Source organism: Pteronotus mesoamericanus, unplaced genomic scaffold (genome assembly GCF_021234165.1).
Source record: "Pteronotus mesoamericanus isolate MK-2021 breed Mesoamerican mustached bat unplaced genomic scaffold, CSHL_Meso_final contig_50, whole genome shotgun sequence".
NCBI classification, from domain to species: Eukaryota; Metazoa; Chordata; class Mammalia; order Chiroptera; family Mormoopidae; genus Pteronotus; species Pteronotus mesoamericanus.
In genome coordinates, this window is record NW_026555186.1 from 21,238,385 (window position 1) to 21,250,608 (window position 12,224).

Genomic DNA, 12,224 nt, shown 5'->3' on the forward strand with positions numbered 1-12,224 from the left:
CACAGCCACCTACTCAGTCTCAGTCAGCTTCTTCCCATATTTAGAGGCTTAGTGAGAATTTTCAAGGATTTTGTTGACTCACCTTCTTTTCTAAGTAGCATTTATGATGGGTGGGGGCAAAATCCGAAGCCGTGTCAAATTGTGGGCTGCAAAAGATTTTTCTTCCACTACCGTTTTTCAATATGGACAGCAGAAAATTATTCTGCCTCTTTTGTTTGTTTGCTGCTGGTGATTTTTTTGGTCTTTTTATTTCTTTGTTCATTTTGTTAGATTGGGGGTAAAGAGTCCATATTGTTGTTTCATTGTCATCCTGGAAATCTCTTTCTTCAGTTTTTGATTAAAATTGTAATTTATCTTTTGTATAATTTTAGTGATGGTACATGTCATGAGACTTCAGCTGAAGGCTAAAATGTTGTTTTAAAATTATTTGTGGGTTATCACATTTTCCATAGCTTGTCAAGAGAGTAAAGAGTTCATTTTAATTACACTAACTCTCACTAGGAGCTGTTACAATTTCCTTTATGTAGCAAGGGAAGGCCAGTTCTGTGGGCTCTGAATACCTTTGCTTTCATGAATAATTCAATAAGGCAATTCCTAAAGATAAGCAGTTGTTCCTATGCAACTAGGGGTAAAATGATGGGGAATTATTCAAGCTTTTTTCAACAGAGCTATAATATCATTTGGCTGGGCAAGACTTTGATAGTTATTTACAACAGATCTCTGCTCTAAACTTGGATGAAACTAAATAAAGCATCTCTTAGACTGTGGCTATAGGCTCAGTAGGCAATGAAGACCTCAGCATGGGAACTGCTAAGCGATGAGCTCCCAAATATTGGACTTTGGACCCATGGTAGACCCAGAGGAGCCCTTCAGGGACCTGAATCTGTTCCTGGGTCCCTACACATAGCTGATGCCTGCCCCTTGTAGCGGAGGCATCTTCCAGTAGAGCAGAAAAGTACTGCAGATTACCTCAGCCTCCCTGGTGCTAGGGCACGGAGTGTGGCTCAGTCCTGGCTGCTGTGTCCTGAAGGCACATTTGCTGGGGGCTTCTGGGAACACTCTTCCTCCTCTGCTCTTTGCTTGCTGCTATCTTTCCTGCAAGTGTCCGAGGACTGCTGCTGCCACTGTGCATACGAAGGGAGCCATGGTCCCTTGGAAATGAGCAGAGGGAAAGGTTGAGGAGGAGCCTTCAGTCTGTAGAACCTGCTGGAACAGTGGACTTCACTCTGGAGCTTCCCTGAGTTTGGTGTTTAAGTTGCTTGCTTAGTTTTGTATACTTGGAGCTAAAAGCCTTCTGATTCAAAAAGACATTAAATAGAAAAATAAGAACAATGTATTCACCTCTGCTAAAGTGAAATGTATTCACTTTGAGGTGTTAAAATGTACTTTCTTTTAGAAAGATACCTTGTATGGTAATAATAATGACTTTTTAAAAAAAAATGTCCTTACTTGGCAAAGTAAAAAGTTAGCCTCTCTGTATCAGTCTCCCAAGCAGTTTTGGAATCTCACTGGCCCATGAAATCTGAAAGGCTGGGAACCACTGCTATCACTTGAGAAACACTCATTCTTGGACTAAGATTCAGAATTGGTGTTCAGCCCAGTTGCTCTTCTTTCTGGCCACTCTGTGCATAAAAGACTTGTGACTGCAACTCCTGCCCTCCACTTGGTTTCCTGCTGAGAAGAAAGAAAAAGGAGGGTCATTCACTAAGCTCTAACTTGTGGACTAATACATCAATACAATAGTGCTTGTTTGCTCTCTTTTCCTCCCTCCCTTCCCCCACTTGCACTCTCTCTCTCTCTCACACACACACACACACACACACACACACACACACGCATGCATGTGGACATACACACACACTTTCTAATTGGATGAATGCTTTTCTTTTCATGTATCCATCTCCTATATTCACCAATTATTAACATCTGCGACATTTGTTTTATTGCTTGTTCTCTATAAACCACTCTCCCCATTTCAAAAAACCAATCCTTTGAAAGCTATTTGAAGACATCATGGCACTTTCCTACAAAGATAACTTTTAATTACTTACTTTATTCCACAGTCAAGCCTGGGTACAATTAATTATTCATTACTAATGGTTACAGTTGGAAATTTTGCAATGGAGTTGGAGACTGAAGAGGGAATTCAAGAGCAGTTTCATTAACTGGGGGTAGCTCTTGAAGTGCTTATTGTAAGGAAAGGTATGGATGAAATCATTTGCGAGAAGAAAACAGCTGTACCAGGCAATACTCTCTTACGTGTCTAAGACTGAAAGTAGCCATGGTCCACAAGGACCAGAGAAAGGTCATTTATTTTCTCCTTGAGCTACTTGTTTCTAGAACATTCTTTTGGGACCAAGAAACAGAAATCAATGCTGGGTGTTCCTCTTCCTGAGTGTGATTTGCAACAGAGAAACAGGACAGTCACTGGTGTTGGAAGAATTGTTTTCTTGAAAATCCTGGTCTTCAGCAGTCCCGTCCCGCTGGACTTGCCAGTGGACAAGTGTCTTAACCTCCCTCAGCTTCAGTTTCCTCTTCAATGAAATCAACCATAATGATGATAAGATACCAGACAAAAAGTGCTTACTACACTGCCTGGAATAAAGCACAAAATAAGTATATAAAATTATTACCACTTTCCCTAATTTTGGTGACAGTATTAGAGCAACTTCAATTTCACAATGAAAATAGAAATATTTTGTTAACTGTAGTAGTCTTTAAAAAAAAACTTTATCTTTTAATGATACATTTCGAAATACTTAATGACGAAACTGTTGGCAGCAAAACGGCACCAGGTGTAAGACCAGTGGAGTCAGACCAGATCTTGGTTCAGCAACCTTGGTACTTGAGTTCTGGCTAAGAAAGGATTCAGAGAAAAGACTCCAACTACAGGGAAAGTTTATTTAGAAAGTTACAGAGGTGGAAGAAGTGAGGCGTAGAATACATGGGCTCAAGAAATAAGTTACAGAGGAAGAAAAAGAGCCCTTGGACCTTAGGAGAAAGAGAGAGACAAGGAAAACTCACCTGGGGAAGGGGGTGGGGAAAGGTGCAGATGTGCTTCATAGAGAGAACCATGCAGGGTCCTCAGTGCTATGAGCTTTTAAGGGTGGAGATTTTAGGGGAGGAAACAGAGGAGGATCTCAACAGAATATTCCTCAGCTTTCCGGGTACGACCTTGGTCCAGATGTGAGCCATGGCATCGCTTGTCTGGTTTTGCTGCTTTTTTGGGCCTGGAGCTGAAACACAACCAAGGCCTAGATGCTGTCCCAGGGGGCTAATGCTTAAAGGAGTGGTTGTGCAAGGGCCCACATGGGAGTCACATGAGGCCACACTTCGGCCCCTTGTTCCTCCTCCAAAGGGGGCCCCTCCATGACTAGGGAAATGCCAGGGAAGGAAAGGTCAGGGGAGGGCGTGATCCATATGAACATCGATATGAAAGGTCGGGGGCCTAAACCCCATGGACAGCAATATGCCAGGGGAAGAAAGGTTGCCCTGGGGGTGAGGTCCTTGTTTCCCCAGTTTTGCGCATTGTGAGGCACCTGGGGATTTCCGCTCGGGTGGCCTGCTGTACCTGGCCCCCTGTCCTTGCTCTTCTCATGCCTGTCTAACTGCCTACTACAGAATGATATATCTGCTTAAATAATGCACCGTAAACAAAAATATACGGAAACAAGATTGGCCATGAGTCGATTATTGAAGAAGTTGGATGGAGAAGTAGGATTCATCATTCTTTCTACTTTTGCCCATGTTTGCAAACTTCCAAAATAAATAAAAACAAAAGTAAACAGACAAAAGCTGCTAATTTACTGCCTAAGGCAAAGGACATTGAATCAAAAACAGGGTGGGGCAAAAGTAGGATTACAATTGTTCGTATGCAAAATAAGAAAATAATTAATAAATAATACTTTGTGTACTCACAACTCTAAACCTATTATGCCCCACCCTGTATTTTCAACACAGTAGGAAACACTTTTTTCTCAGCATCCCTCACTCATATAAAAAACATTGCATTAAGTAAATACATAATCCTTTTTTTCATTAGAACTCCCTGAAGCGATCCCATCTGTCTGTCTTATCAGGGCATTTCTCCTAGTCAATTATCAGTAATTGAATTATTATAAAGTTGGCAAAAAAAAATCAATCTGTTTAGGCTATTTGGAGGGGGAAACTATAAACACATTTAACATGAAGCATTATTCTTGATTCAGAGTGACAATGGACTCTAAGAGTGTCCCTGCTCATAGCTGTCATTGCTAATTTTGGAAAACAATTACTGTTGGCCACCCAAAGAGACTTTTTGAAGCTGTTTAGAGAAAGAGGGTATGAATTAAAAATGATTTGTTTCCTTTAGGAGAAAAAGATATAAAAATTATGGTTTTTAAGACATGTTGGGAATAATTTTTTGATTTGCATCTTGATATATATATATATGTATATGGTGAAAATTCACGCTTAAAAGTCAGAAAAATAAGACAGTAATCATCTTTTTTTAAAATACGCACTTTTGGAATTCCTTACAATAGCAGACTCCCATTATGTTTAGGTATCTGTTTACACATTAACGACTTCGGGAACTGTAGGAGGAAGGCAGGTTGTGGGAGCCGACAGTCAGTGCCGGACGGTAGGCTGACACACAGCCAATTAAGGATTAGCTGAAGGACAGGCTTACCTCGGAATTATCATTTAAGCAAAAAGGAAATGATTCAAGCTACAGAAATGGAACGCACAGGGGGTTGCAGGCTGAGTGAAAAAGGTGAAGGGATTAAGTTAAAAAAAACAACTCTTGGAAATAGCAGTATGGTGATGACCTGAGGGAAAGGTGGGTTGGGGAGATAGAAGGTAAAGGGGGGGAGAATGGTGATGGAAGAAGACTTGACTTGGGGTGGGGAACATACAATACAAATATACAGATGATGTATTTTAAGATTGTACACCTCAAATCTATATAACTTTATGAATCAATGTCACCCCAATAATTTCAATTAAAGAGTTAAAAGAAAAGAAAGAAATAGAACACACAGACAACATGTAAACCAGGTGCACGGACACGGTTGCCACGCCTCAGTGGTGAGGAGCTGACGGAACCCCTTCTTGCCCACTCAGCCACAGCTTCGTTAATGTTGCTGATGGACCTGGCTCACTTAGCCCCTCTGGAAGGAGAGTTTTTATTCCAGGGGTTCCAGGAAAAAAGAGTCAGGGCGGAAGAGCTGTTCACCCACTGCTGGGGCCTGGAGAGGCAGTGTCGCCTCCTGCATGTAAGGCGTACTCCATCCTGAGGGGCCAGAGATCTTTCTCCTCCCAAAAAGATAACACATCATTTAGGTGGCCCAGGTTCCAGCTAATTTTAGAACTGGAAATAGCAAAACATGTGGTGAAATGTTGTGTCATATCAATTTTAAGTTGGATTATAAAGTAATGCCAATAGTTTTTAGACAAAACACCAGCTCTTTTGTACCCGAACGAGTGAAATCCTTCAAAGGAATCACTTATCAAAGCATATTTGGAGTTCCTTTTGTAGTATCACTTGGGGTCAATTCGTAAGACACATACGATATTTGTAGCCAAAATGATTATACACAATTTACTCACCAGATTTAGTTTTAGACTTTCACAAAACTCAAATCCACCCTACACTGGGAGATAGTCTAAACAAGCAATTTAAAAATGTTTTGAATGACGATTTTACTCTTAGAATGAGTACAGAGTGAACTCCAGCACTTACACGAAAGGGGATGGCACTCATTTGGAGAATTAACTTCTAGCATATTGTTTTAGAAAGCCAGACACAAGAGACAGTTGGTGCATGTAGCTTCTGCAACTGAGATTAAATATGGGGTGAAAAAGAACAGTGGGTCCCCTGCACTTCCTCCAGCAGGAGCTTCCCCCGGGGGCGGGGGCTCAGCCCCTGGGTGCAGGACACCCGGCCCAGCTCACATTCAGGAAATCTTCAAGGCTAAGGCTTGCTTCGTAATTTCAACATATACTTTCCCTTTTTAATCTCAAAATAAAATGTTTAATTTCTCAAATTTGCTTTTTTTCTGTTCTAAATTTCAAGACAGGATCGAATGATTTTTATTGTAAATAGTACAGCTGGGGTAACTTTTTTCTTTTCCTACTCACTTAAATTCAGGCTCATATTATATTTTAGCCACTTCTGTGGGCATTGTTACAGAATATCAAATAATGTTCTTTATTGTCTAGATACTTAGAATGGTCTCCCAGATATTGATTTTTTTTAAAGATTTTATTTATTTATTTTTAGAGAGAGGGGAAGGAGGGAGGAAAGAGCGGAGAGAAACATCAATGTGTGGTTGCCACTCGCACACCCCACCCTGAGGACCTGGCCCACAACCCAGGCATGTGCCCTGACTGGGAATTGAACCAGCGATCCTTTGGTTTGCAAGCAGGGGCTCAATCCACTGAGCCTCACCAGCCAGGGATGATATTTTCTTGACATTGGGATGTCATCTTCCCTTGCCTTTATATTTATATAGGGAAATAGCATTAGGAGAGTTTTATTCTAACGATAATATACCCATCAAACAAGAACTAATTATTAATTTACATCAGATTAATTTGAATGACTGACATAAAATACCAAATTGATTTTATTGAAGGAGAAGAGAACAGGATGCTTTCTGATTGCCTCTGAACCACAAAAGCAAATTTTTAGTGTGTTTAAGCTTTGGTTTTCCTTCCCCTCAGTCCCTTCCCTGAGTGACCTGGCTCAGGGAGGAGTTGGGGCGAAGGGGCAGAGGGACATGAGGTCCCTCTTGCCAGGCCGAGCCAGGCCAGTGCAGCTGCTGGCCTGGGCACGAGTGTGGGCGGCCACCTGTGGCTCCCGGCACAGCTGTTTGGTAGAGGGCCAGCCAAAGCCCCGTCGGTGGGGCGGAGGCAGGTGGCCAGTTGGGCGGCCAGTACATTCTGGCATGGGCTGAAACAACACCTGGTTCCACTCTGCAGACCCACCACAGAAGGTCAAAGAATGTGTTTGCTGCCAGCAGCCTGATGGCCCAAGTTTTCAAGCCCCAATGGTCCTGTTCTGACTAAGACAGAGAAAAACCCACCTTTCTTTTTCAAAATTTACCCCAAAGCCAACCCAGGAATCATTCAGCTCCAGTGTGTGGAAACAGGTCAGCAAGGCCATCTGGCATGTCTGGAAATGGTGTGGGGGGCCGTCGGGCAGACACAGGCTCTGTGATTCAAAACAGAACGTTTCAGGGGAGGGGAGAGCCTCCATGTTGTGTTTGGCCGCTAACTGCTGGTGCAGACACTGTCCGTCCTCGAAGGTCTCTGATCTTCCCACGGACTCTAACTACATGCTTGGAAACCACTTTGGGCCCCCACTTGCAATTTTGTCACTAGACATAGGAATTTTCATAGTGAACACTGCTACTTACCGAGACAAGAGCCTGAAGTTCTCCCTTCTCCTGACCCTTGAGGTCTCTCTCGAGTTCTTGGGCCCACTGCTTCCCAGGAAGCAGGACCCTGTCTCCTCTTGCCCAGGGAGTCAGTTTCTGGTGGCGGAGGAGCACCCTCCTGAACTTCCCTGTCCCAAAGGCAGACCCAGTGGCTCTCTTCCGTGTGCCGAAGAGGCAAGGCTCCCCTCACTGGTTCTGCGGCCCTTGCCTTCTTAGCCTCCCTGAGTCTCAGTTTTGGCACCTGATAGTATCGTCCTCATAGTTTTGTTGTAACCCATTCAATATGACAGCACATGCCAAAAGTCTAGCACAGGGCCTTGCACAACCGGCAGTCAGCGGATCATGGTTGTATACATGAATAACCATGGCTGATGCCACTCTCTAGACACAGAGGCCACACCCCACCTGGCCTGAAAATTCCTACTGCTCCATTTGCTTGGGACCTTAGGGGCCTCATCTCACAATTACTGCTCACAACTGCCATCGCTGGGGACACAGACCGGGCTCCTCAATGGCTTTTATTGGTCTGAATCTAGTAGAAGCCACCCAGTGTTGAGCCATTGGCCAGGAGGAGGCATTTTAACTTCTGGGGGGGTCTGGAGCTGGTGGGAGAACTTGCCCCTTCTCACTCGAAACTTCTCTGTAAGGCAAGGTATCCAAGCCAAGAGCCAAGAAGAGGCCTCCTGATGGACCTTCACAAGCTTTAAGGTCTTGGGCAGTGAAATTGGACTGGCCAAGCCTGATGTTCTACTACCAGAGTAAACAGGGCTATTCAGGCTCCCCTTTCCCTGGAGTGGGGGAAACTGGGTGCTATTGGGGCCCTGTGTAACCACCCAGTGTTGTTCCAGTGAACACAGGATGTTGCCACGAAAATTGGCTGCCATGGCCTGCGCAGCTCAAGGCTTTCTGAGGGCTAAGAGGAGCCGTCCACCAAAAGACAATACAGGCTTAATGTTGGCTCCCCGACAGAGTGAAGCCAGCCCTCAAACCACTGTTCCATTTCTGGCCTCAGATAGTGTCTGAGGATAAAATGAGGGGCAAAGAATGCTAGAAATAACCCTGTGAGAAAGAGATGGGAGGAAAGACCATTTTCCTTTTAAGTCCTGGCTTGAGGTTTTGAAGTCTGAGGCATGAAACCATTGTGAACAGCTGTTCTTTTAAAAAACCTGTGTTAGTTTATTCCACACACTCTGATGATACGAACGAGACAGAATTCCAAACACAGCTTCTCCATCATTTTTTTTTATTCAGTGGCTCATCTTTTCTCTTTCCTGTGACCACATTTCTTCCTCCTTTTTAAAAAAGTAACGAACCTTATCCAAGTCAAATCAATTCACACACTTTTCTTGCCAAGGTCAATATCCAACTTTGTAATTTACTTAAAAAAAAAGTCACCTGGGCTTTTGGAGCATAAATTCTTAGGCATGATCCAAATGTTCCCCAGAGAGTGGTAGAAACTCCAAAGAAGGTAGATTGTCTTGGAGTCAGCGTCCTAAGTAGGATAGTGTCCTTTAGATTGGTGGTCCCCAACCTTTTTGGCACCATGGACCGGTTTCGTGGAAGACAGGGGTTGGGGAGACAGGAGGCGGAGCTCAGGTGAGCTTTGCCTGCAGCCTGGTTGCCAACAGGCCATGGCCCGATACCAGGCCACTGCCCGGGGGTTGGGGAACCCTGCTTCAGATATTTCAAAGGGGGAAAAAACATTTAACTGAAAGCTGGGAAACAATTGTAAGTGAAAAGATCGATTCAAATCTGAGGAATCTCAGCTAAGGCAGGCCATGTTTCTTGGCATTCCCTCTTCCCAACTTCTGGCAGAACTTCTCTGCAAATTCAGTGGGAAGTTAAAACGGTGGGTCCCAAGGTGTTCATGTTAACTGAGCTTTCATAATACTTCAGCCACTTTTGCCTTCTAGGTTGACTTTGTGGAAATACTCCTCAAAATTTCTAATGTCTTCTTCTAATGTGTAAGATTGAATGTGTGTGTATGAGGCATGGGGGTAAGGGAATTAAACACAACCGTGCTTGGGCTTTCCATATCTTCTTATGTAACCCGATGAAGCTGTCATTATGAAAGTAGTCAAAGAGTTAAGCAGCATATTGGCTGCTGAGTTTCCTTTGCATAAGATAGTGTTCCCCGGCTCAGCAAAGAGAATGTTTCTATGCTCCCTGTTGGCTCTGAGTAGAAAAATACTTCAGGTACGAATTCTTTTGTTCAACATCCATTCCTATGCTAAAGAATTTACAAGGAAGGCAAAAGCGGGGAGCAAAAAAAAAAAAAGAGTTGTGAGCCAGGTGATGGAAGGTAAGTGGTAGTGGCCAATCTGGGCTTCCTTTCTAGTCTTCGAATAGCTGATTGATGGCACGTGAGGATACGGCCCCACCAGAAATATCCAAAGCCCTTGTGTTTAGGTATTACTGAAATAAAAATAGGTGCAATCTCTGGGGAAGGCAATAGGGTAACAACAATAAGGACTCAAATGAACTCAGTCCTGAATACTACCTGGAAAATCTGGGAAATGTCCCCGTGGTATTCCGAGGGATAGATTCTTCCCACTGCAAGTTTAATACCAGCTGTTCAAGAAATAGACAACTTTCATTTGAATCATTCTTACAAGCTGAATTTTTATTTTTACTAAATCATCTATATTAAAAAAAATCTGTGCCTGGTGTGGAATTTCACTCCATCAAGTGTTACAATGATTTTTCATTTTCATTACAAGCAGGAGAATGAATGAAGGACAAGTGTTAGGAAACATGGCAATAAATTAGAATATAATTTACAAAAGCAAAAAATAAAAGTAACAGTGTACCACATTAATACTGAGTACAAAATAATAAGCAACAACTAATCACAATAATACAAAGGTAATTTCATTCTGTATTATTAAGGATACCTATGTGACATTCACTCAAAAGATTCCTAATGAAACGAACTGATTGGAGAGTCATATGTGTCTCAAGGGATTTATTTAGTCAGTTGGGTACATTTCCCTTTCAGTTTAGGACAGGCCTTTATGCCAGTGGCAGACACTGCCCTCAGCCACGGGGTACCAGCTTCCTTGGGGGTCCTTAAGTAGTCTATATAGCGCACTATTTTTGGAGGGTCTGCCTCTGTGGCTCAGCCTCCACTGATGATCCAACTGTTAATTATTTAGGAAAAGAACACTATGTAGCCACGGACTGACTAGAGTAGCAGCGGTATTGTGATGTGCTGTGGAATATGATTGTTTTTCTCCTACTCAGATGTAAATTCAGGGCCTATCTGAAGATGTTTAGTCCTGTCACATTCTGTGCTTGGTTCCTCCTGAAAAGGTGATCTGACGCTGGCCCTGCCAGCTCCCTGGCGCCGGCGCACAGTCTGGGCGAACCCTCGCGGCCCTCCTCTCCCAGCCCCTGCCGGGGTCCCACATGGAGCCCCGGAGGATGGCCCTCACAGGGCTAGTTTCCAGATGAGGTTAAAAACAATAGCCCTTAATCAGTCAAGTAAGGAATCTTTTTCAAATGAAAACGTGAGCTGACCTTTATGTTGGAGAAAAGCAGATCCGAATAGAACCTGCGTCTAAAATGCCACAGAAACCACTCATCTGTTGCCTATTTCACAGGGCACATTAGCACCAAGTTTGCTGCTCTTTGCAGAGCACCAGGGAAATTCAGTGCTGGGGCCAGACTGCCCATGGGCAGCCCTCCCTTCCACTGAATGGCTAAAATGGCACTTAGGCTGGTCTTCTAAGGGCAGCGTGGGCAGGGGCCCTGGCAACAGCTCTCAAGCATCATTAATAGCTCTCCCTGGGGAGCTGAGGGAGGTGAGCTGTGGGGCAGAGAAAGCAGGTGATGAGATGTAAACGACCAAGCCTGAGCACACAACAGCATCCTGGGCTGACTCTCCACTGCAGACCGGAAGTCTGGGTTGGTTTTTGAAGTCTGTGAGTCTCTCTTCCTTTCTGATAGCACCTAATCATCCACATTAGGTCATGGTATAAGTCATATACCTGACGGAGAGTTTCAGAGCGCAGTGACAGATTGAACTGAAACATACTCTTTAACTGCGAGTAGTATCTCTACAAAGTTGCCATTTGGTTGGAGTCTGAGGTGTTGGTGTAGCACGGGGGACACACGTGAAGGACACAAAGCACATTCATCAAGAACCGCTGCTACCTACAAGTGTTCAAGTACAAAATGCTAATTAGGAACAAGTACCCTCTTTTCCTTCTTTATTTAAAAAAAATTCACTGTTAGATCTTTTGATGAGCATGATGTGAAACTTGTGGATAGGGACTCTATGAGCTAGTCAATTTAAATTAGGTCGATTTGATTCTAGAATTTGACTTGCTCAAGAGACTGGGTTTCACATTTAATTGCTGTTCGGAGTATCCATAAAAAATATAAAATACTTGGTTGAGTGACTTAAAATTATGCTTTATGATCTCTAGTCTTCACAAGTTTTCTTCTTTGGTTGTTATCCCTTGCCTACTTTAAACCTCACAGAAATAGCACATTTATGTGCAAGTACACTCATCTACCCATACACTCAAAAGCGCCCGCACACACACACACTTGCTCCCATATAAATAAATGCCCTTCTGCCATAGAAGAGACATCTGGAACCCATCGTAATTGTCAGCAGAAGGGTCTGCCTGGTTGTTACTGAGCCCGTCTATCTTTTGCATGGTATCGTCTCAGTAAGCCTAACATGCGTGCAGCAGTCCAGCGGGGCAGAGGCCGCTCTGTGGCTGGTGAGGATGTAAACACAAGTGAGTCCGAGTGACTCAGATTAAGAGCTGAGGCATCCTGTGTGATGGCAGC